Source organism: Spea bombifrons, chromosome 5 (genome assembly GCF_027358695.1).
Source record: "Spea bombifrons isolate aSpeBom1 chromosome 5, aSpeBom1.2.pri, whole genome shotgun sequence".
Lineage (NCBI taxonomy): Eukaryota > Metazoa > Chordata > Amphibia > Anura > Pelobatidae > Spea > Spea bombifrons.
The window spans coordinates 70,143,035-70,169,246 of NC_071091.1; positions in this window are offsets into that span (position 1 = coordinate 70,143,035).

Consider the following 26,212-nt stretch of genomic DNA (forward strand, 5'->3'; position numbering starts at 1 on the left):
ACCTCCTGAATATGCCAGTGATGTCACAATGACATCACAGCTCACATTATTATTTTTTATTATTATTATTTATATTATTATTTTAATGATTTTTTTATTATTATTTTTTAAATGAATACACTTTTTTTCCCTCCTTTTCTCTTTCAGGACATGAGGGGGGGTGAGAGACATGGTTTATCACTCCCCTCCCCGCGATCCCCCTGCACCGATCACACTGTGATCTCTATGCAGGTCCTCACAGACGTGCATAGAGATCGCAGCGTCTGTGCCTCATCGGAGGACAGGATATCCCCTGCAAGGGATATCCTGTCCTCTGATGAACTTCCGCGTTACGTCAGCAGTGACACAACCCGGAAGGGAATGCCCGATCGCGTGATCGGGCAGTTCGAAATGTAACAGCTTTCCGGCTTTCATGCCGGGAGCTGTTACATCAGATCGGACAGCAGAAAGCCAGCGATGCCGGCTTCTGCTGTCAGTGGGAAGTCCAGGCTGTAAAACGACAGCCTGATCTCCCGTGCAGGGCAGGGATGTGTCCCTGACGCTGTAAGAAGGACTGGACGTACCGGATGTCCATAGGGGTTTCTTAATAGGCGTTTTTTGGACGTCCCGGTACGTCCATAGGGGATTGAAGGCATTCAGCAACACCGAGGTCGGCATCAGGGGCCATGTCTGGCCCCTCCCTGGGGCATCAATGTCCTCCATACACTATATGGCAGCGGACGCCCGTTTTAAAAGAGTTTTGGAGGCAATCAACGATCGCCTCCTAAACTTTAGTGCTGTTGCTGAAATCCCTCGATAGCGAGGCATTCAGCGACACCGAACACTCACCCCAGGACGCGCCGTAACCGCTCCAGAGAGCGGTCACAACCGCCACTGCAAGTGACTTTGCCACTCGCAAGATGGCGGCGTGTCCTTTTCAAAAAATAACCAAGTTGGGAACGTTCTCTAGAGGGTCTCCAGACCCTCTTGAGAACTCTGGCTCCACTTGCAGGTTGAATACAGGTACCCAATGTGATTAGTAAAATATTTAAAAAATCAGAACCATCCAGTTCCAGCAAAATGTTAAAGTCCAAAAAGAATAAAATAAAAAAATAAAGTTCTTCCCAAAACTCTTGACATGGAGAGAGTGTCTAATTTTAAAAAAAATGAATGGTTTGATGAGGTAAATTGGAGTGGCCGGGTTCAAATATGGGGAAAAAAGTGCACTTCCCAAATGTGGCCTTTTAGCCCCAAACACCAAACAAACCCATGCATGGGTGATATCACTGTACTCGAGAGCTGTTGCTGAACACATATTGGGGTGTTGTTTGAAATTGCATTGGCTGGCTTTAAAGATACCCAAAATAGCACATGGAGTAGAATGAGTAGATTTGAAAAAAAAATTGTTTTTGAAATAGCAAAACACTACTAGTATTGCCCAATAACTTGCAGAAAAAAACAAACATAAAAACAATGGGTATTTCTAAACTCAGGACAAATAGTAGAATCTATTTAGCAGGTTGTTTCATTAGCTTTTTTTAAAATAAGTGTTTTTGCTATCCGAAGAAAGCCCTTCTTGTCCTGAAAAAACAATATGTAACTTGTGTGGGTACAATAAATGGGCGAGGAGAAAACTACATCTAAACACGAACACCGCAAAAGTGTTAAAACAGCCTTGGTCCCAAAAGGGTACAAAAAGTAAAACAACAGCCTGGTCCTTAAGGGGGTTAAAAAGCCACCACCATATTTTACTGTGGACATGAAGTACTTTTCCATATGGCTACCTCTCTGTGTGCGCCAAACCCACCTCTTGTGTTTATTACCAAAAAGCTCTATTTTGGTTTCATCTGACCATATAACTTGATCCCATTTAAACTTCCAGTAGTTGTTGGCAAACTGAAGACCATTGAGTCTTCTTAATTATTGCCCTGATGTTGGAAATGTTTCGATGATTTTGCTATTTTCTTATAGTCACTTCTCATCTTCTGAAGCTCAACAACTTTTTGCCGCACATCACAGTTATATTCCTTGGTCTTACCCATTGTGATGAATGACTAAGGGAATTTGGCCTATGTGTTACCTGATATTTATACCCCTGTGAAACAGGAAGTTGTGGTTGACCAATTTCCCAGGTGTACTAAAACTGTAAAATATCAATGGGAATATACATCCCATATATTTTTCGCATATGAATTCATAGAGGTGACAATAATTGCGCCACACATATATTTAACATCTTTTTTATTTTTTCAAAAGCTTGGGTTGCGTTTGCATTAGTTTGATATTCATGAGAGAGAAGTATTTTTGTGTATTTTTTTAAGAAAATATCAAAGGGTTAAACAATAATGACAATTTTTCACAGCCTTTTTTGTTTATATTTACTGAGGGTGCCAATATTAGTGGAGAGCAATGTAAATAAAATCTCAAAATAAAATGTGAATTATCATTCATGCTGAATGTCGCTAATTAGTATTATTCGGTGAACTGACGTTATATATGTTACTGTAAATATTAAATTATTACTTTTATACAATATAATATAAACTCTCTGGCTGAGTAAGCTAAAGCCCTTTAATACCTTGCTGATTTACTAGAAAAAAAAGGACAGATTGAGATGCATTACCACAGCAAGTACAGAGGGACTTGCATCTGAATGGAAAATTGAAAGTGCATGGTTACACTTGACAGAGGGTCAGACCAGACAGATCATTAATATCAATAATGGGACGAATTGTGGTAAGAACTTTATTCATGGTAAACTTTAGGGTTATAAGGTGTACTATTAGATGATGGACTATAAGCCGCAATAAAGTGCACTTATGTGAAGCTGTTGGCCTCAGTGCCATAGATTCCTCTGAGACCATTTTCCGTGCAGTCTTTGTTAAAGGCAGAATACATGTTTTTTTTTGTATGCTGACATTGTGGCTCCAACAGATTTCTACAATCCAATAACACACGTGACCTCCTGTAACTAATAGCCCTCCAATCGAACCCTAAGGGGCTTGAAAACCATAACTACATTTCCGAATGCCTGGGTATAACTAGCTAATTGTGATGGGGCTCACCACACAGACAATGGAAGTTAAAACAACAGGGAAGATCAACAAGGTTTGTCTGTGGGTCAACCAAATGCTGTGGTTTTTAGGTCCTTGTCTTTGCTGACTTCTGTGGGTTACAAACAACAGAAGCCTACTCCAAGCTGGGGATTAATTCATGTTTAGTGGTTTGTCAGCACATTCTTGTAGATTCACATCAGTATTATTCTAAGTCTCATTCAATTTCATACAGCATCACACATGTGTTATTATTTTGTCATCAATTCATACGTTTTGCTTAAAATTGCTTTTGATAGATTTTGTGTTAAATTTGTTTAATACTAGAGAAAATACAGCTGCACTCTCCAGCAGCCAAAAATGTTAATGTTATAATGCAATAACATCAGAACTCAACATCTTAAAAGTAGCTTCGAGCTAATGGTTTGTGTGCAGTTCCTTATATGAAGATATTAACCTCAAGTCTAACAAAAGACAAAACATTTACAATACAACTTACATTGTAATTTGTAGAGAAAGATATTTATATATAAAACATTAGCTAGTAATATAAAAAAAGCAAGAGGGAGGGCAATTTACTCCATGGTTAAAAGAGCTCTTTACTCTGTATCTCTGCCATTCCAGATTTAATGAATTGTGATTATTTTGGTGTTGATAATCAAACATTTTCTTTTTTGTCCAAAATACGTAAAATATTTATAAATTGAAACAGTATATTTACTGTAGAACATTCCATACTAACTCTCCTATGTATATTTATTACTGAAATAATGCCTGCTTTATCTTCTTTTACTCTTGGCTCTGGGTCCTTATTCTTCAACAACCAGATCTACTACTACTTTATGTTTGTTGATAGTGTGTGTGTCTGTGGCACGAATGGCACTATGCCCATCAGAAGCTGCTGCTTACCCAGAGCGATATCTTATTTAAAAGTTTAAGCAATTGCTTGATAAAATGTAAAGGAACATTCTACAATACCCTGTTAACTGATGCTGACTCCAGAGACCCAGTATCTTATGCTGTCTGGTACTTGGAAACTCTGCAAAATTCAGTGTTACCATCACTTTCATACAAAGATAAAAACTGAATGAGGTTTTGAAGGCAACACAATTGTCCACTTTAACATTTTCTCCATATTGCAAAACAGAATATGTTATTCATACCAATGGTTTTAACTATAATGTATCTGCTTGTATTATTTTGTTATGTTTATTTGATAAGAACCAAATGCTATGAATACCATATACAGTGCCTATATTTTAGTTGCTTGCAAGTTGTTTTGATATATATAAATGTGTGATTTATTGGGTTATCTGTCTCAATTTCGATAAGCTCCACTACAATATCTGTACTATATCATGTATTTATTACCTGTTCCCTGATCATACATATCTTTTGTACTTCTGTCTTACATGTAATGCAATTATTCACCACTAAGGGGTGCTGTTTTAGCATTTTGTTAAATAAGACCCATAGCATTAATGGAAAAACAATACATTTTACAAATTTAAGTAGGGAACATTGACTTTAAGATGAGGAACCATGATTATATGATTCTTTAGTGTGCTAAACTACTTCCTCTTGAAGAGTATGTAATTAAAGGCATCTACCCAAGTGCAGTTGAGCTAAATACAAGTGCAACATTTATTTCTCAAAGCAGGGCATCACTTTTGGGGTAGAGTAGAACAGCCTTCCAACACCAGTGTTCCAAAAGGAGAATAATTAGACCACAAAGGATTTGCATGCAGAAAAATTTATTGGAGCTCATGCAAAATACAAAAATTCAACTAGACTGTCCATTTAATAACAGTTCTTATGAGTATGGTGTTTCATAAATTAAACTGGCTAAGCATCAAGTGGGTTCCTGGGACCATTTACTCTAAGCCCAATAGCTGGCAAGTGGGCAGGAGCCATCATGAATCACTTTTAATTCGGCTCTGGCACACAAAAACATCCCAGTAACATTTACTGGACACAATATGCTCTTGTAAAGAGAACCTAAGAAAATGAACACCCCAAGAAATTGCACCTAGCAATGCAAACAAATGAAAATGATCACTAATTACAAACCAAGTTGTTATTGAGTTTTAGCGCATAAACATGATTCCACTGGACAAAACCAACGCAGATTACAGTTCATTCAGATTGTTAAATACATTCTCACCCATAAAGTTAGGCAATAACAAATAATGGGCAGTGTTCTATTTTTGACAAAATATAATTGTCTGCAGTTAAATCCAACCACAACACAGACAGGTCAGGCTGAGCTCTTATAATGGAGGAAATAATATTTGGAGTATAATTTCGCTCATAACAGGTACTTTCAATTTAGTACTTACACTGCAGGCCATTTTTTGGATACCTAAACTTTTAGATACATAATGTGCTGTTATTAATTGTAACCCATTTTTATGATACTTTTTACTTTTATAAGACTTAATGCTACCATCCAATACTTCAGAGTTAACAGGCCCAGGTAAGCAATACATTTCCACTTAAAGAAACAGTCCACCACCCTAAATAAGAATATGAATTAGAGGTCATATTCCACATGCGTGAAATACGCCCTCCATGTGAATACATAATTGAGTCCTCTCTGCTAGTTCATTCATTTTTATGTATGCAGAATAAAACCTGGAATTGTATTTTGCATCTAGGAATGTGTTTCTCCTTACAATGATCTATGCTACTGTGGGGTTTTCATCTCTAAGATGTGCAGCAGCTGTTAGCATGATGTTAATTCTGAGTGTATAACATCAAATCAGCTGCCGTCTTGGGATATCCGGTATATAACCCTTAATAACTCACTTCTCCTGACTTTTCCTAGCTTCTCTACCTGTCATCCAGATGGTAGATGATCTACTTACCTATCTATGTATCCATATTTACCCTATATATATATATATATATATATATATATATATTATTTTTCTAATATCTGTATCTGGCTCAGATACTGTACTATATGTCCTAAAAACTGGCCTAAATAGAACCTATCGAGCCTTTTTTGGACCAGCATAATATGGAGAGGATTATCAAACCAAATGGTCATTTTCTGATTTAGAGGCTTTTTAAAGGGTTTGCAAATAGTTACCAAGTCTAATAAACGAAAGTAAAAACAAATTTTGGTTTTTATTTACATCCCTTTTAAAATCCCAATGCCAGCCAGAGTGATGTTGTGTATAATGTCTCTAAGTAACACCTGCAATTCAGACAGTTTGCAATCCACATTAATAATTGATTTTCCATTTTTCCGCCTTCCTGATAAGTGCGCATAACGCTTTCAAATTTCCCATTATATGTGTTTTTAAACATTCTTGGTACAATAGCTTTGGACATGTTATAAAACAAAACTATGGTAAGTGTAACAATTCAGTTCTCAGCATGTTTTTCTCTTTTGGGAATTTTTACTATACTTGGTTTATTAACTGCAACTGTTGCTTCCAAACTGAAAAAAACTTGGGTAAAGCAGCTTTTTGGGCCCTCAATGATAAATGAACCCCAACAGATGATGAGGCATCACAATTATACAAATGCCCTTAGTTGATAACCAAAGGTAATCCATTTTATTGAGCTTTCGCAAGATGTAGTCATACATTTTTAGGGCCTCAGACTGCATTCCATCTCCTGAAGCACATAGATTAATGAAACCTAATAATGAATGTGGCTATGTGTGTATGAGTATTATTTCCACCCCTTCCCCACAGATTCAAGTGTTTTAGGTGCCATAACACTTAGATAACACTTAGATTAAGGTGTCCTATGTATTTAATTTCATTATAAACAAATTAAGAAACACAATGTACATGTCCATGTTTGTATAAACGATGTATTATACAGATAGAGACAATGGACACGGCGGAACTGGTCCAAGAATCTTTGGTTGAAGATGAGACCTTTTATTGGACCAACGTAGAAAAAGATGTAGTCACAAAAGCTTTCATTCCCCGTATCAGTTGGCTTCTATGTACATAAACACACCTAGATACATCTCCAATGCACACATGATTTATATAGAAATATAGACCTCTAAATGTCTATGTTAAAGCTTAATCCGTTGCATTAATGCAACTCATATCATATCTATCTCTGCCATCAGGAAGCCATTTTTACCTGCCTCATATGGGCAACAGATGTTGGACCGATCCAGATTGAAACCATAGATTCTTATGTCTGTTGTTAAGAGCTGTACTGCAGCAAGTTTGATAGCTATACAGCTGAAGCCAGAGCTAGATTAAAACATGATTAAAGCTGCCCTTGGCAAGGACAAACACACAGCTGCCAGCTGGATAAAGAACTGGGTCTGACGGTAACGCAGGGATGGGACCTGAAGCACAAATGGCAAAAAGGAATGCTGGAGGCATCTTTGGGCACCACTCACTGGTCCCAATAGCCGGGCTAGACCTGGCTGCAGCAGGTTTGGCACAGTATATCTGGTCAGAACTTGCAGTAACCTAGATGGTTGAAGCCACACATCGATATTCTCTGCTTACTCTGAAATAATAACGTAAATTAAAGTGACTAACCCTTAAGCACATGAAAGTAATAGGTATATATATATATATATATATATATATATATACCTGCTGTTTCCTTTCCATTAAACTTCAGTCTGTTAAAATATGACTGCATTAGAAGAGTTTTCTGTAGCAGTGCGTGCAGCACATTATCCAAAATGCAATGTCTAGACAAACTCCTACTGTCTGACCATTTATGTATTTCCTAATCCAAACAATTGTGCCAAATTTGGTGACTAAGCAAGCAACAGTTCACTTTACACTGTGTCATGAAGGTCTGACACAGCCCAGGTCACAGTTATAAATTTCAGTCTGGCTACTTTAGCAAACCTTGGCTTTTCCTTGCATAAGACATCTCTCAGGAGGTTACTGGTCTAACAGTGATGATGTGTACTCTGGATCATCATGAAGTAATTCAACGACTGTAAAATCCAAAAGCCACAGCTCAGCCGAAGAACAGAGAGCACCATTATCCTGGAAGCCCCCAGAGTATTTATAAACCGTAAAATGAAAGCTGAAGAAATTTGAGGCAATGCTAGGTAAACATTGGTGATGCAAAGTCCAGCACACTGCATTGTCGTCATATTCAAGGAGGAGCTCCATATGGCGGTGGAACGTCAGTAATGAATGATTAAGAAGGGGATTGTATTATAAGTTTAAATTGCTGTTAACCATTCCGTACAATGCTCACAGTGGTTTGCAGGCTTTGATTATACACAATGGTCACAAACCAGAACTGAAAAGTATAAACAGAATAAAATGAGGTCATAAAGCTCCTCCAGTACTCAGCACATTGAATTTTTATGGCCTGTATGTCAATCCAACATCTGTTTAGCATTATAGTAACTTATACCGAGCTTCTTATAGTGCCACAAACCAGAGCACAGCATGACTGCAATAAGAAACCTAAATAACCCCAAATATCATTGGTTACACCTCTGTCAGGCTTAAGCCAATGAGATTATGCGCTGGCAGACAGTATTAACATAAAATAGTTTGTTAGTTATGTACTAATATTTTCTGTAAAATATCTACTATAGAGAAAAAAGGTTAAAAAAACCCTTCCCTTAATCGCTTTCCTACCAGACGAAGCTGAGAATTTTTACAACCGAATAGATCTATTAATTAGGGGATTAGCCATGTGACAGAAATGGTGACAGAACGGTTTTCTTTGTTAACTCATAAAGCATGAACCTTCAAGAAGAGGACGTTTAAGTTGAAAACCAACATACCTTATGTTTCTCTATGCCCCATTCCATCTAGATTGTAAGATTGTAAGCAGGGTTTCCTCTACCTAATGTATTAGTTTGTCTTACTAAGTCTATTCTAGTTTTGTCATATCCCTTGAATATATGTAGTATAGGATGCGCTGCTTAAATTGTCGGTGCTATGAATAAAAGATAGTAATAATAATAACCTAGCCCTGGATTGATCATCAGATGTCTGTTGAAAGTTAGAATCAGTTTATCGCTGGACATTGTTAGTGTTTAACACTTGTTACAGAAACAGTGTTATTTGAGTTTATCAAGAATGTTAAGAATCATCTTTAAAACACTAGTGCAAGTTAATGATCCCCAAAAATAATAATTATAATAATAATAACATGGCTAATAAACAAAATGTCTGGACATAAAATTGAGTAAATCTCTCATATATGAATAGAATGTTCATGTGGTTTGTTATATGCATTGTTACCACTTTGGTAACAATTGTCCCAGATGATCAGTTTTGGAATTATCCCATATACCAACCAGACCCTTTCCAGGCCAAACAAAGTAATGGAATGCCAAGCAGAAGAGATAGAAAATTGAGTGCAAGAGCTCGCACCTTGTCCAGGGGATTCCATGTAGAACTGTAAGTGATTTTTACTACATGTGTAGCAATGTGGTTCAACTCAAGCATCTAGACTTGGGCATTTTAATTATTAACATCAGATGCTCAAAAATAGGCTTGTGGATGGTGCCCACTCAGCCTCAGTTTAGTGTCGATATTTTAGATTTGGCGCTAACAATCATTTCTAAGGCATAGCCAGGTCAAACTTGAGCCATGATTTGGCTTGGTGTTTCGACCATTCATTGGTGACCTGCAGGTTTATGAATAGCATGTGTGCTACCATGTTATGTTTCACTTTTAAAGTTTGATATTAGTATCAGAGGGTGATTTAAAATCAAAGTCTATAAATAAGCTGGGTTTAGTGGAAATGAGAAGCGAACCAATGCACAGCCAGAGTAAAGCAGTTTGCCTTATTAAATGGGTGACCTTCAGTGGTTCTTGTGAGTATTTAACAGGAGTTCTTGTTGATTTCACCACTCAGCCTACCTGCCAATTACCGTATTTACTCGATTATAAGACGACCCTGATTATAAGACGACCCCCCCAAATCTGAATATTAATTTAGGAAAAAAAGAAAAAGCCTGAATATAAGACGACCATATAGGAAAAAAGTTTTACCAGTAAATGTTACTTCATCTAAACTATTTTTTTTTAATAAAAGCTATGATTGAGAAAAATATTTTGGTTTTATTTCCTTCTATTTTCCAACCTGCCCCCCAGTTATGCACATCTGCCCCAGAAATGCCTTTTAACCCTATATGCCACTGTGCCCCATGATATGCCTTTTAACCCTCTAAATGCCACTGTGCCCCATGATATGCCTTTTAACCCTATATGCCACTGTGCCCCATGATATGCCTTTTGACCCCCTATGTGCCACTCTGCCTCCAGAAATGCCTTATGCCCCTATATGCCACTCTGGCATTTAGAGGGTTACAAGGCATATTATGGGGAAGAGTGGCATATAGGGAGGTTTAAAGCATTCAGGAGGCAGAGTGGCATTAAGGGGGTTAAAAGGCATTTCACAGAGCACTCTGCCTCCAAAAATGCCTTATGCCCCCCATTTAACACTTGCCCCCCCCCCAAACTTACCGGTGCTTCTGACTTCCCTGTCATGTAGCCTGGGCACCGTGTAGATCCCACGCACTTACGCTGCAGCCGGAAGGAGGCGTGGCTAGCAGCAGGGGTTGTCTGCGTCCATTGCGCAGACCTTCCCCGACTGTCAGAGATCAGAGTTCCCCTCAATGGGAGGTTTTGGTTATATGAATTGGACAAAGCATAATTGAGCTCACCCGCCACGTCAAGGCACACTCTCAATAGGGTGAGAACCTACTCTCACCTCCTACATAGTGGGCACACAAAGCAGTTTATACTCATTTGTCTGGTTGCAGCTTGCTGTCCAGGGGTTAATTGCACCTCCCCCAACACATTAATAAGGTTTTGGTAGCAGTATAAACTACTATAAGTGCAGACAGTTTTTGTTTTTTTGTATACATTGTACATCCAATATACTGTATTTGCAGCATCTTCACACCTGTTTGGTAGGCCTCATTTTAAACATTTGCATTATTTGAGCCTGGAACTAGCTTGGCGCACTGAAATTTTTCTTTTCTCTGCTTACACACATATATAAATATAGTTGCCCTGTTATAATGCATTAGATCAATATGTAATCACATATTTACTTATATGTTTAGTTGAATCACTTTATTGCTTGATAGAAGCCAGATTTCACTCTGCTCCTGACATAGCCAACGACTGATTCACAGGAGATTAGCAGACATATCTGTATTACTGGAACGAAAAAACAGACATACTTTAATATGATTGTATTTCTCTTATTAATATGAAAACAATTGCTAAGTGTGGAATTATGAGATGCCACAAAGGAACAATGAAGTAGTTTGTTCATAACCTCCAGGCTATGAATGGTGGCTGGAGTATACTATAGGGAATTAGATAACCAGGCGCAAGTGGCTGTAACTTTTACCCAATTAATTAGAAATTCTTATTCACATTATTTAATCTGTAAACCAGCAGTGTAAGGTTTCTGTTGTTCCTCATATCTATGAAAGAGAAAAGCTCTGTTGTTGGTACTAGATTTCTTAAATTAAGAAAGTCTCTCTATGTGGTATGGTTCCAGAAACGTATTACATAGCAATGAAATATGACTCAATTACTCTCTTAATGTTATGTATAAATCCCTACTACATTAACATGCAATTTACCTTATTCTACTTTTTAAGTATTTTCTTTTGCTGAAAAAATAACTTTCAACCATACAGAATTTTCTCTCTGTTTTGCAGTTGGTAACTTGTATTAGATCCAGCACACATTTTGGGTTTTCTATTTCTAAACGCCAGTGATGTCATCATTACCTATTTCTGCACTATGGATCCTTTTTTTGAATGGGACAAAAGATGAAGTGAAGATTAGAGATTGTACGAACATTAAATCCTAGTGATCAATCTCTGCTAAATCACAGCCGTAGAAGAAATTGGATGGTCAGTGTGTTCCAGAAAAGACAGTCCTGAATATTCCAATTCACATCAGCAGTTCTTTAATTAACTGAAAAAAACTTTAAAAAAAATGATTTCCCATTTATCCCCTCATATGGGATTTATGGTTTGATAGATTTTCTTGATCCTGGCTTTAATACCCATTTTTTTGTACTATCCTGGGTTCAGGCCCAAGAGGAGAGTCATGTTCCCTCTCCAGGAGATAACAACAATCTCAGTCCCATACATATGGATGAGGTATGTTTGGGATGGCATCTCCCTTTGGACTGAGCACCTCACTGATCTTTATGGTGGTTTTATTCACCTGGTATCTTCTCCATTTACTCAGTGGTTCCCTTCCAAAACACTGAACCATCAGTGGTCCTGATATTCACTTAATATGTATGTCCTCCACACTGAAAATCAGATTTCCCATTTTATATACAGCAAAAATAAACAAAGAAAAATACAAAGTGTTTTCAGGTATACCTGCAGCTGCACAAAGTTAACGTCAGCTTGTAAAGGTTTTCCAAGCTATGAGCTACACATAGTTACACCCCGGCGACAGGGTCATTGGCGGCCAAAACTCATTGCATCACAGTTTGTTGCGTATGGGGCTGCGTAGTCGCAAACCAGTCAAGGTGCCCATGCTGACCTGTGTCCACTGCCGAAACCGCCTACAATGGGCATGTGAGCATTAGAATTGGACAATGGAGCAATGGAAGAAGATGACCAGGAATCATGTTTCCTTCACATCACGTTTATGGCCGTGTGCATGTGCGTCACTTACTTGGAGAAGACCAGGATGCATCCATAGAGCCCCCCACCTCACAACTTACAGGGCCTGCTGCTAAGGTCTTGCTACCAGATACCACAGCACAGGGTCAGGGCTGTGTTGGTGCAAAAGGGGGACCTACACAATATTAGGCAGGTGGTCACAATGTTATGGCTGATCGTTGTATATATGTAGACTCATTTTTCAAAAATATCCCTATTAAAAAGCTGGTGGGGGGGCGATCATGAGGTTTCTTTCCTACTCTATTAACCAAGTGAATGCTGGAGGGTGTTACACAGAGATAGGGTTTGCTTAGGGCACTAGAAATCCTTTAGTGCAAACAACCATGACGTTTGCTATGTTCATTTGTTACCTGCTTATATAATAGAATTGAGAACAGGTTTGTCAGAAATATATTATCAAACACAAATTTCTTGTTGTGTTAAAGAATTTCTATATAAAAATTACAATTATGAAATCCAGACTTTTTTTTAAAAAAAATGGGATTAAAGTCAGAATCTTTATGCTAAAATATTTACTCCCTGAGGAAAGGAATGAAATCCAGATCGTCATTAAAACCTAAAGATGAATTAAATGAAACTAAGTCACTCTTTGCCAAAGCCACATAAAATAGTGAGGGTAATTGAAGAAAATCTTCCGGTGGCAAAAAATTGTGCAAAGAGCAGTACATCAAAGAGGATATTCTGTACATGAAATTGAATTTTTGCTTTGATAACGCTCATATAAATTTTGCAATAGGTTTATGGCTGGGAAATTACACATAAAATACAGTATGTCCAATCAAAGCAAAATCACATCCAGTATACAACGAATCCTGTATACAGGAATATACAGTATGTATATATACAAACTGACAACACTTTATACTTAATCTTAGTAAAATTAACATGGGTTAAAACATCACCAGATCATAAATTAAAAAAAGAAATAATGGAGTTATTGTATATATATTTTTTTAAATAAACATGCCTATTCACATATATATATATATATATATATATCTCTATATATATCTAGATATATATATATATATATACACACACATCAATCTATGTTTGTCTACTTCAATCTTCTTTTTATTTGTCTATATCAATCTTATATGTATATTTGTAACTGTATTTTATCATAATACAAAATAAAATTGATCACTAAATATTTACTTACGTAAAACACACCCAGTGGGCCATGGGCCCAAATCATGCATTAATCAATATAACTTTAAAAGCCTGTGGTTATAAATTATAAATTATAGCTGATGACTGAAGAGAATCATTATTTCCAGCTGGAAAATATTGCCTGTCCGAGTTTAACAAATATAAAATGAATACAAACAGAAATATCAGCAGCCTAAAAATTAAAAGCAAAGGATGGACACAAAAAAAAATCCCATTATTAACCAAATCAAAATAAAAATCAAATCTTTTCTGGCATTTCCAAAGCCAAGCTGTATAATTAAATAAAACCTCTTACCAGTCAACTATTTAGACTGCTCTTTTTTTAACATTTTCAAGCAGTTTTTCAACTTTTTGCTTTGGATTTACAATTTGTAAATATTACTCATAAAGAGAGAGAATTACTATTGAAGCTGTCTTCAGTTGCACACGTTTGTGTATATGTTTATTCTAGTAATCATCCACAAATCCAAATTTTGAGTCATTTCTAGACCTCAGCTAGAATATTAATATGCAATAATTTAATATGCAGTCAACATTACATTTTGTGTGCAAATAAAATGCAAATTTTGTGTACTAAAGAATGTAGCTCTTTGAACTACTAAGTGGCATTAAGTTCATACACTAGAAGAATTCTGGATTAGCCGTAATGGTTTACAGTATTGTGTAATAATTTTGCTACCAAAAGCACTGGATTCATAACACATTTTATGTAAATGATGCTAAACATACAGCCTCTGGAATTAAATTGACATTTCCTAGTAGACGTATGTATAAAGTGTACTAAGGTCAGCTTCAGTATGATTTAATGTATCCAGGGTAGTTAATTGTATAATTCCTGTAGAAAAATGAACACACGATGATTTGAATGTTGAATGGAGTCAATGTAACAAGTGGAGTGTTCTGTAAGTTTAATAATACAACTTGTTGGCCTTCTTAGTGTAGGCTGGTAGGTTGTGCCTCTATGGAACCTCTAATGAAAGTCGTAATCTGTAAATTATTGATGTATTGTGACATCCTTGAATTAATCTCAGTTTCATTGTGCATTCATCTTTCATTCCAGTTTTTCTTTTCTAGGTTGGGTTTACCGCTCTGCTGTATTACTGAATCAGTAACAAAGTTCCAAAAAACGTTTGGCACAGACATTCTCGCCATCTTTAAATAATGCAAATTGCTAACGTATGGCACAAAGGCTGTTTTGCCTCATAACATTTTACATTTAATTCTAATATGCTATTTGCATGGCAATGCCCAAAAGGCACATCTCATTAGTCTGTGTTTACCATAATTTTGCATGTGTAAGAATGAGCCACGATATGAAATGTATTATTTAAAGCCTATAAATATAAGACTTCTAAGGAGAGACCGTTTATCCTGCTCCCTTAATAAAGACCATATATGTTTAAGAACCTTTGTTAATTCAGGGATTTCTGCTCCTTAAATGGCACTTAAATGTGTACTTATATACAGTAATTTTGATGCTTGTTGTACATTTTAACCATCAGACATCTGTATTGAAAGCGTTAAAATATGTTTTTTATTTTAAAATGACTTCTCTTTTTTATACACATGACTATGTCGCCAGCCATAAAAAATACTTTCATTTTTTAGGGCTATTTGTTAGCCTAGTCCAGTTACCGGTACTTACTGGTGATTATGACACATGAGTTAGAGGTCAGACCGTTCCTGGTTTAGGCTTTTCTTTATTCCACTGTATTCCAATGATCTCTTAAAAACACATTGGTGTATTTCTCCAGTTTAACAAAGTAAAAGCGACCAATGCTTTAAAAGGTACTAAATAAAGTACTATTATAACATCCTGGTTTTATCAAAGAAGCTGCTCACAAGAGATATTATAATAGCTTTATTTTATGTAGATATGGTTTGCAACAGAAGGACACTGGATTCAGGTAATATAACTTTATGAATGTTTCCATTGAATGGAATGTTTCCATGCAGAGGCTCAACTGAGCAACGGAGTTTAAGTGTACGTGTGAATAAAGGTGAGAGGATGGTTGAAATTTATAGTTACCACATAAACCTTTAGCTTTTGCTAAATCCTCTATTTTCTAGCAGTGGCATGCCGGTAGATTTCCAGAGGCCTACATGATGCCCCATAAAAAACAATAAAATAAAGGATACTGCAGGTGGGCTATAGGCAGAGTAGAGCAAAACTAGTAACCAATGCTAAAATGGGATAGAGCATTTCCGGAATTTAGTAAAGCCTTAAGAAGAATGTGCAGAGCTGCTATTCAATCCTTCCTTACTTGGCTCTAGCTGAGCCCCTAAAAGAGTAGCATTATAGGTCAATGCCTAGCAGCCTGTCCCCATGGGGAATATAACTCTGGTTAGGATGGATTTGGCTGTTTTGCCATAAAATTCAATGCTTGTGTGTATTACATTATGAACTCAGAAAGTGCTCTGTTACTTTTATTGCTGTAACCAACTGATGTTTAGTTGGTCAGTTGGCAATCTGGACTTTAAAGCGGATTTTTAAACCTGCCACATGCTGGGAGATAGTGGTGGATAAGTGGGACAGATGTCTAGGTAGGTTCTGCACTTGGTTGAGCACTAGAAAGGTATTTTATTTCAGTTGGTACCTGACCCCTACTATATGTTCGAACTATTAAATGTACCCACATGCATTCAGGTTGGGCATGATTATCTTTCCCTATGGTTGAAATGTATCAGCTATGCATTCCCAAAACCGATTTATGTTTGGAGAGGGTGATGTAAAGCTTGATTAATGTGATGATTTGCCAATGATTGGATGTAATGAATTAGATAGCTCTGTCTAGTTAACCCTCATTAAGTAGTCCAAACTGAAGTCCTATTCACAGAACTGTTGCAGTGCTTTGCTTTTCCGCTCGCTATTCAGAGACATCTGCACACTACAATTACATACAGTAAACTAATTCATGCAGATGTGCTAAAAGAGACATAAAACACCTATATACATGACAAGTGGCCCCCATCCCCATGACTAAACCAAACACTAACACACACACATAGAATAACATACTCTTACTGTAACAGACACGCTAACTGTAGCAATCACGCTAACACAGATACAGTCACTCACTCACTCACTCACTCACTCACACTCATTCATTCAATAAACTCCAGATAGTGACAAAGTGTACTTAGTGTAATCTAATAATAACAAACAGAACCTGCTATAGGTTACAGTCCATATACGCAACACGTTTCGCCCGTTCAGGGCTTCAACTAGGCGTCACATTCACTCATTTTGCATAGAGTATATTTTCAGACAGCTCACACAAAAATACTACTGTGCAGGTCACATGACGTGATGTCAGCCCCTCATCTGAGACTGACTGGCCCAGGTGGCACCTACCAGCCTGCCCCTACCCAGATACAATGATAACGATCTTAATGCATTTTTTTACATATACAGTAAGAGTTAAAATAAAAAGGGATGAATTAAGCCAACAAAGCATATGCATTGCATGGTACTCTAATATTGTCTAACCACAAGGACTACTGGGATGGGTTCCTCAAACTCATTTAAGTTGCAAGAGAGTGCTCTTCATTAATCTTTTATAAAGGCTTTCGGGAGCCACAGTTCATTGAAACATTTAACATTTTTTTACTCATATACATTCAGGCTGCAATTAAACCTATTGTGGTCACGTAATGAAGACTATCGATGGTCAGAGGAGGCCGGTTTTCATTTTCAGTGCAACTGAATATCTATACTCTCTACTTTACTTCCTTCTCCAAACGGAAGCAAATAATGACAATTTAGCAGATTTTTTCCAGATGCATCTTAAAAAGAGATATAAAAACTGCAATTTTGTTTGTACTGCAGAGATTTACAGAGGATATTTATAATATAGAATCTGTAGAATTTATAGTCTATAAGTAAAGTCCCAGCTAAAGTGGGAAGAGGGTATCATGGGCCAGTTGACCAGCCCACGGAATTGTAAAATCAATGGTTGTTTGTTCCCTAAGTGGCTCCGAGAGGGCAGAGTGCATAAGGAGTGTCTATCCTCTAGTGTTTGAAAACAATCTAGGAATAAGGGAGGGTCAGGTTGTGGCCATTTGAAATTGGAAGAAAATAAACCGTTTTCAGGCAAGGTGAGCTACCCTAAGGGTCTGCCCTAGATCCAAGAAAACGCAAGTCCTTCCTGGGTCGGAAGTCTGTAGTCCCCATCATAAGGAATAGGGGTTAAGGGTATGTAAAAAGCTTCACCTTTCAGAGGACCTAATGCCACACCCTCAACGTGGGGCCCACAGTAAAGGGGGGATGTCCCGCTGCTGAAGCTATGTTCAATGCTCTCTCCAGCCATGCTCAATTGGAACAGCTGCAGTAGTTTGATCTAGCTGGAGTGACAACCTATGGGCTGGATGTTTTGTCTAATCAATAATGTACTAAGTGATTTTATTGGTTGCATATCAACACTTTATTTATACAAACTCTTCCACTAGCACAGGCCTACGATGGCATATATTCTTAGGCTGAAGTCAGTAGGGCGATTATAATTAAGTTGCAAGGCCAAATTCCTGACAGACTTACGGAAATTTGTATTTGTGACAAGTTCGAACAGTAAAATACAACAGAATTAGCAGGTTAGTGACAACTGCAGCAACCTGCCAAAATGTGATGAATTTATGATGGTAACCACATCACAACCTAGTTATAACCAAAATGTTGAAAAAACATATCCTCAACGTTTCAGGTGCCCAAAGAACACAGCTCTGTTGATGGGCTTCAGAGGTGGAGCTGGGTGCAGGTTCATCCACCTACCTTACCCATCCAGCCTCCTTGAGATGTATTGAAGCAGAACGTTGAGATTTGATGTCCTATAGTGGCCATTTGCTTCAATACGTCACAAGGTGGTCATGTGGAAGCTGCAACGTGGTGCTGTGAATGAGGTCTGTGCTGCAAACCTCAGAACTTGATAACTTTTACAGCTCAGTGGACACGTCAGAGGAGAGCTCAGCAAAAAAAACAATGGGGACAGCTGACTAAGCCTTGGCTTCAGGTGGCAGGTCCATGGTGGGGAGCAGACCTGTGAGATGATCATCCTAATAGATGATCAGGCTCTGCAGTGCTCTGGATCTTCATGGGTTGGTGAGAGATCTCTCTTGCCCATACAGCCAGCACACCCTCCACAACATGCTGTAACATCAGTTGTGCATCCTTAAGAGCTCAGCAAAAGAGGACAACAGCAAGGAGGTAAGTGTTAAAGGGTGGCTGGGTTACTGCCCTGGGTCAGGCCTCGGAAATCCACTACAAAAATATACCACAGGGTGTGGTATGATGTCGTTGCCAGTTTTGACACTATATTACAGGGCCTTTCTCATGTTTATGCTTATTTTTAATGACAACATTAATTTAAGGCAATAATTTAAACAATAATTTATTCTGTCTGTATTACCATAGCAACATTTTAGTTTCCTTGTTTTTTTTAATGAGTTATAAATATCTGTCATATCTCACACACTGACTTAACAAAAATGGGAATGGTTTTTGTAATGTGTTGAAAGCAGTGTGTGGTAACTGAAATGTTGCATGCATTCCAACACATTGCTGCGGTTTTCAGCAGTGTATGCTCATTTGTCAACAAAGTATGTGTTTTGTTTTTTCGCTACCAATTTATTTAGTGTCTGTTTGATTTCTGTCATCATTTAATTCATAACATAACCATGAGAATGAGAATATATGTTGAATCAGGTGGTGCCACGTTTAAACCACTTTTTGAACCACTCTTCATAATGACAGTTGTTAAAAAATAATAACCAGAAAGCTATGCCAATCCAACCATGACCAATAAAAAGAGTGAACAGGCCCAAAACTGTTAATATATATATATATATATATATATATATATATATATATTAGACTTGTGCATTCATATTTGGGAGAAGATGAAAACGAGCACGAACATTCTGCAAACCGAATAGCGAACAAATGAATATTCCAGCAGATAAACGTACACGAAGACGCACAATAGGAAGAATCTTTATTTCTTTGCGTTCGTATATATATACTAGGCTAGCCTATTAGTTAAAAGACTAAATCCCTAAATATCTCCTAGCTAATCTCCCTGGTCCCTTTCCCCCATACAAGACACTGCCTCTTCCCTAGTATAGCAGAGGTTAATATGGGAATCCTTAAGGGAGAAAAAACTAATATCGTAAGAAAAATAAATCCCTAACCCTTTAACCCGACTCTCTTTTTGCCGAGATGCACCTCAGAATCACCAAGCAGAAAACCCGGCTTTGGCGCCAGGGTGGCTCATCTGGCATCAACCAATGAGGAGTCTGAGTAGATGCCCTTTCCCATTCATTCTTTAGTGTAAAATTGTTACAGTTTTGTACACATGTTTCATTCATAAGTTCGTTTTATGAATAAGGGACACCATTGGATCATTCATATAAATCGCCAGAAGCGAACCTATGAATCAAACACATGTATAACACTGTAACAAATAGCAGCAGCATTGACATAACTGCATTCACACTCAAGAATTAATAGGAAAGGGCAGCTGCTCTTCATTGGTTGGTGCCAGATGAGCTCCCTGCCAACGACCTATAGAGTTGCTCTTACGGACCTTTAAATCCTGGCGCCAAATCCGGGTTTTCCGCCTTGATGAAGCAAAGTTGCATCTCAGCGAAAAGCTCGTTAGGGATTTATTTTTCTCACGCTATTAGTTTCTCAGGTTAGAGTGCTAGGGATCTATTTTTCTCACACTAATAGCTTTTTCACCTTTTTGAATTCCCCAATTAAGCCCTGCTATACTACGGAAGACTTAATATAGGCTAGAAAACCATCAGAAAACGAAGAGAAAAAATACGATGAACATATACTATACATTCGCCTGAAAAGAACTCAGGAACGTGCAAATATTCATAGAATATGAAGACTTCGTCGACGCCCATCTAAAATATATATATATCGTTTAAAATCAAAGTACATTTTTTTCAAACAATAATACAAAATACCCATATAAAACAAATTAAAAGCTAGAGTGGAGCTATCAATACAGTTAATAAATGTTTTCTAGATGTTGATGTATGCTGTTGAGTTGTAAATATAAAACAAAAAAAATCTTATTTTTCTACATTCATTTCAATCAATGGAAGTAGAAAAAAACTTCCTAAAAACTGAGACGTTGGAATGTGATTCGTGCAGTCATATATGTCTGCTATTAATCGCAATGAGGAAAATACTACAAATCACCTTTGATCATTAAAACCAAAACCATATTATACTGTAGCCCTTACCAATACATTGAATGACACAGCTCAACTGTGTGAGCAGAATCCAAATAAAATAGGACAGTTTTAATATTTGTTCTAGCATGTTTTATATATGAGACAAAGGGTGACCTAATATACCCCCCCTTTTGAAAAAGGTTTTCATTTTAAAAAGCGAGTCATCTTATGTTATAAGGCTTAAGTAAATAATAATGTAAACCCATAAAACACACTACCTCCAATATGTTGTTGTTTGTCATCACCTAAGTGGACTCCCATACTTAAATCCTAGATCACAGAAGTGTAGAATTCCAACCAGTTGATACACCAATACATTGTAATCTGTACACAACTTGGAAAAAGAAAACGTGACCAGTATGTGTTAATAGGAATGTGTACAGTATGTGCAGGTGTGTGTGTTAGCATGAATGTGTATGTGTAAGTGTATGTGCATTAGCATGAATGTGTATGTGTGTTAGCATGGATGTGTATGTGTAAGTGCATGGAAGCATGAGTGTGTGCATAAGAGTGAACATGTGTGTTAGCTTGATTGTGTATGTTAGTGTGAGTATATAACTGTGAAAGTGTGTGTAAATATGTGGATAAGTGCATATGTTCATTAGGGGTCGATGGGGCCACTTGGTTTTACCTGCTCCCTGGGACAGAAGGTGCAAGTTCTCCCCTGTTTGAAGACTCTCATATATGTGATATAAGTTATCTGGGTTAGGCAGCTATTGGCTGATTTTAGGCTATCACCTTAAATCTATACAGGGAAATTACATGGAATCAAATTTACATATAGGAATACAGATACTTTTTTTTCTCCAGTGATACCGATTTCAAACCTATTTGGCATGCATTGGCACAGTGTTTTATAATCATTTATAATAATTATAAAGCATTTTGGCCGATGTTTGTAAGATAATGTTTGTCCTCTGAAATTCTAAAGTTGTTTATGAATGCTCCTTCCGGTCTAAAGAAGCATTGCCCAGCACAATGAGATGATCTGCACAACGCTCTTTGTATGGGCTGCTTTAATACACAATAGTTCAGTTATATAATGTCTGTTTCTTTTCTAGCATGTCACTAATGGTTTCAGATTAAGATCAATCCATGTCTTCAACCAGCATTACTCACACCTGTTACATATTACTGGAAGCTAAAAGAAACAGCAACATATAGGGTGATCTTCAGGGCTTTACGATGTGACATTTTCCTGGCATGAATTCATCTCGGCAGCTCTTTTTCCCTGGGAATAGACTGCTTCAGAAATGTTTGAAACAATTACAAATGTTACATCATTCAAAGCAAGCAAGTGCATGATGGGATATGATCTCAATGACAGCAGGACCCATGGGCGCCCTACTATTAATCATAGTGCTAACATGCAATAAATAATGTAGATGAGTGAAATAATTTAGGAAAACTGCTTGGGTCAGATCATGTCAGCAGGTGCAAAGGGTTAGTAGTTCCAATTATTGCTTCATTAAGCCATCAAGGTGCAGGTAGCCGTTTGCAGAATAACAAACTGTTTATTCAAACTGCCTACGCACTTTTCTTGTCACTGTTTGCTGTAAATATGAAAGTGCCTTTCCAAAACGGCACATCATATTACAAATAACGAGTATAGTAATAATGTAAGATTATTTAAAAATGCAGCATGTGGGGCAGCAGAGATTTAGAACAACCATGTATGATGCATATTTCACAAGTGCCCTAGATTAAAGGAACAATTTGGAAACTTTAGGTTTCACTTTATTAAACAATTTTGCTAGCTTGCCATTGTATAATTTATAGCAATTTTAGAAGAAAGAAAGGAACTCCTCGTGAGTTTTGGATTTATTTTAGAAATTTTCAAAATAACATAATTCTTAGAAGTAAGGAATGGGTCTTGAGGGGCAAATAAAGGAAATAAAAGGTAAAAAAAAATGTAGCATTCATAATACATTGGGGATGACAATGCAGTTTATTCAGCAAATTGTTGTGAAGTTCATAAAATGTAATAATAAAAATATATACTTGGGAACTTCCCAAAGTTTCCCTGCTGCTCCATATGGGATCCGCAGGGGTGGGACCAGGTTGCGGATGTAGGACTGACCAGTAAGCTGGAATGGGGTGCGAAGTGGGCAATGCTAAGGTAATGGCAAGAGGCAATCACCATTCTCTCTCTCTGCCTGTAGAGCAAAGGCTGCTCTAGTGGCCCAGTATTCAACCGCGATTCCCAGTTCTCCAAAGCCAGAGCGTTCCTAGGTGCGAATTTATGTTATAAAACCAAAGCTTGATTTACATTGCACAAGACCATAAACCGCTGCAGCCTTGCTCACGTCGCAGGGGCTAATTTTGGTTATTCCTCCATTGTATAACGCTTCTGTAAGATTGAAGGCATTCATTCATTTTTCCTTTGCATAGACATTTTTGGTATACATACACACACATACACACAAAAATGACAGCAGTGGGTAAAAATCTTTGCTATCTTTGCTGCAAACCATAAATACAAATGTTATTTTATTCTTAGAGAATCACATCTGTAGTAAGTGATTTTAACCGCTGTATTAAAGCTATTGGATCTGCCTCCCCTTTTGAAGCAAAGGCTGTTATTAAGTGGTTGGATAACTGTTAGGATTCTGAACTAGAAACGGGTGAGTGGCGCTCTTTAACCCCTGTCCAGCAATGTCTCCTCTATAGTGTGCAGCAGCCATGAAAGGGTTTAAAGGTGTTGTCCTTCAGGATTTGAATTAACTTTGTGGTAATAGCTTCAGATGAGTGACTTACCCCTGTTTCTGAAGGAATGGAAATGTTTAATAAATCATTTCTGGTCTCTTGTCATGAATGATTAAATAGGAGAATGGCAGGGGATCCTATGGTCATTACCAAAAACATTTGTCGGACCCTAGTGTGTTTATCTGATTCCACTAACTAATTGCGGCATATGGTTGAGGCATGGTTTAAAAAGTACCCACTTAAGTGAAATTTATAGGAAAACCAAATAGATGGCATTCTTCAGGGTACACTGAATTTGTGTCCCTTCTTAGGGTCTCTTTAAAAGCTAGTGGAGCCTTTTCTGGATTTCCAATATAACCAACATTTTTTTTTACAAAAATAAAACAGACCACATGTCTCGTTACGTTATGCGTGGGCTAGAAAACCTTTCATTGCCAGACTAAGAGGTTGTTGTTTTTCCATAAGTCATTGTAAGCACTATCATCTATGCTCAGCTACAATACTACTTCTCTTTGTTTTTATAACACAGCTTCAGTTGATTTTACCTGTTTTGTGGATTTACGATGATGCAGAGCTGCTTTTCACAACTTTGTAACTGTCAGGGTCCACAATAGCCATACCTGGTAACTCTCCGGGTTTGACCCAGAGATTGCCGGGTGAGAACTACTTCAACGATAATCCGGGTCAAGACTCGAATCTTCCGCGTCGCGGGGTCTTGGCACGCCCCCACTCCCCGCCCATTTTTCCTTTAAATGGGGATGTTTCCCACTGCCGCCCCCGACGTCCACGGGAACTCCCATTAACGTCATCGAGACCGCCCACTGACATCAGTATGCAGTCTTGGCCGTGTCCCGCAAGGGAAGGCTCCGGGTAGCCTGAGCTCAGAAGTTCCCAGGTATCACAATAGCGTACCTACCAAGTGATGATAGCGTTCTACAGTCTTCAAAAGTCACAATAGTTTGCATTTAAACAGCAGAAACCATATTCATAAACTAAGTAATGTGAATAAAAATATATTATTTTGCTACTAAATGTTTTGGTTGTTAGAGACGGTTTACTGTCCCATACAACCCCACCAATGAAGAATACATACTTACCTAAAAAACACCACAGTCCGAGTTATATGAGTTACAGGTGCTTGCAGGCAATAACTGTCAGGGGAGCAGTCCCAATTAAGTTAATGGAAGCGCTTTCTGTGCAGGTGAGCAGGGCATCATATTCGGCCCCCTGGAGCTCTTGTACCCTTGAGCTGGTGGTAAGCACACTGAGTGCTCAGCCAAACACATATCCTGCAAGCCAGAAACCTGTGGCGTTGGTGTAACAGACTTAACTATCATTTATGTTGTAATTTGTTATGTGCATGTTCTCATAATTTTTGTAGGTTTAAATGTGGATAAGGTTTATACTGTCCATGTTGCAGGGGGAAGGTGTTTGGGGTAGGACTGTTACTCAGAAGGAAATGGTCTTGGGATATGCTGAGTAATACTGGTCATAACAGTAATTCAAGAGAGCCAGCATATTAACAAGAGTTATCAGAGGCCATCCTCATATACAAGGTTGATTAGTTTGTTTAGCAAACCCCCTGAAAAGGCATAAGATCTGTATATTTTTCACTTTGTATTAGTAATAAAGCCAAATATAGATAGAGTTTATGGATAAGTCATTAATGCATATTATTTATATTTTGTTCAGCTCTTACGGTGAATTTTTGGAGTTAAAGGAAAGTGTACAATAAAGCTTCTTAAAAATCATCAGTAAAGTGTTGGCCATCATTCAGACGGGGTCTGCTACAGTTGGGACATTTGCATAGAAGGGGATCCTGATTAATTCCTCCATTGCACTGGGGAGAAGTGTTAATTTAAAGGTGACACTCATACCATGGAACTCTCCAGGCTTCGCCTGGAGTTTCAGGGTCAAGTGCTGCTTCTTCCCAGTCACTACAGGTAAATTCCAGGTCACAGGAGTGATTTTTTAGCACTTTATATGATATTAAATCAATCTGTGTTCATGCTGGTAGATTATTGATAATGTAGAAATTTGCATTTTCCTGCACTTTAAGGCAACATTATCATTATTGTGCATAATTGCACCTCAGCGATTTACTTTTTGAAAAATTATTATTTTTGGCATTGTTTTCTTTCCTGCCATTCCATATATTTTTTTTTATAGGTGTATTAAGTACTAATGAACCTGGATGAAATCATCTAACATTTTTCTGCCAAATTAAGTCCTGCACACAAAATATGTCTCCGGTTACAGCGCTGCCTTTCCTTTATTTGCCAAGTTTTTTTCATGATCTTTATTTGGTATAAAACAAATTTGAAAGCAGTGGGCCAACAAATGTTAATTAACTATCATTTTTATTTATTGATTGATTTATATACCACTATGAAATTCTGCAGCACTTCAAAAT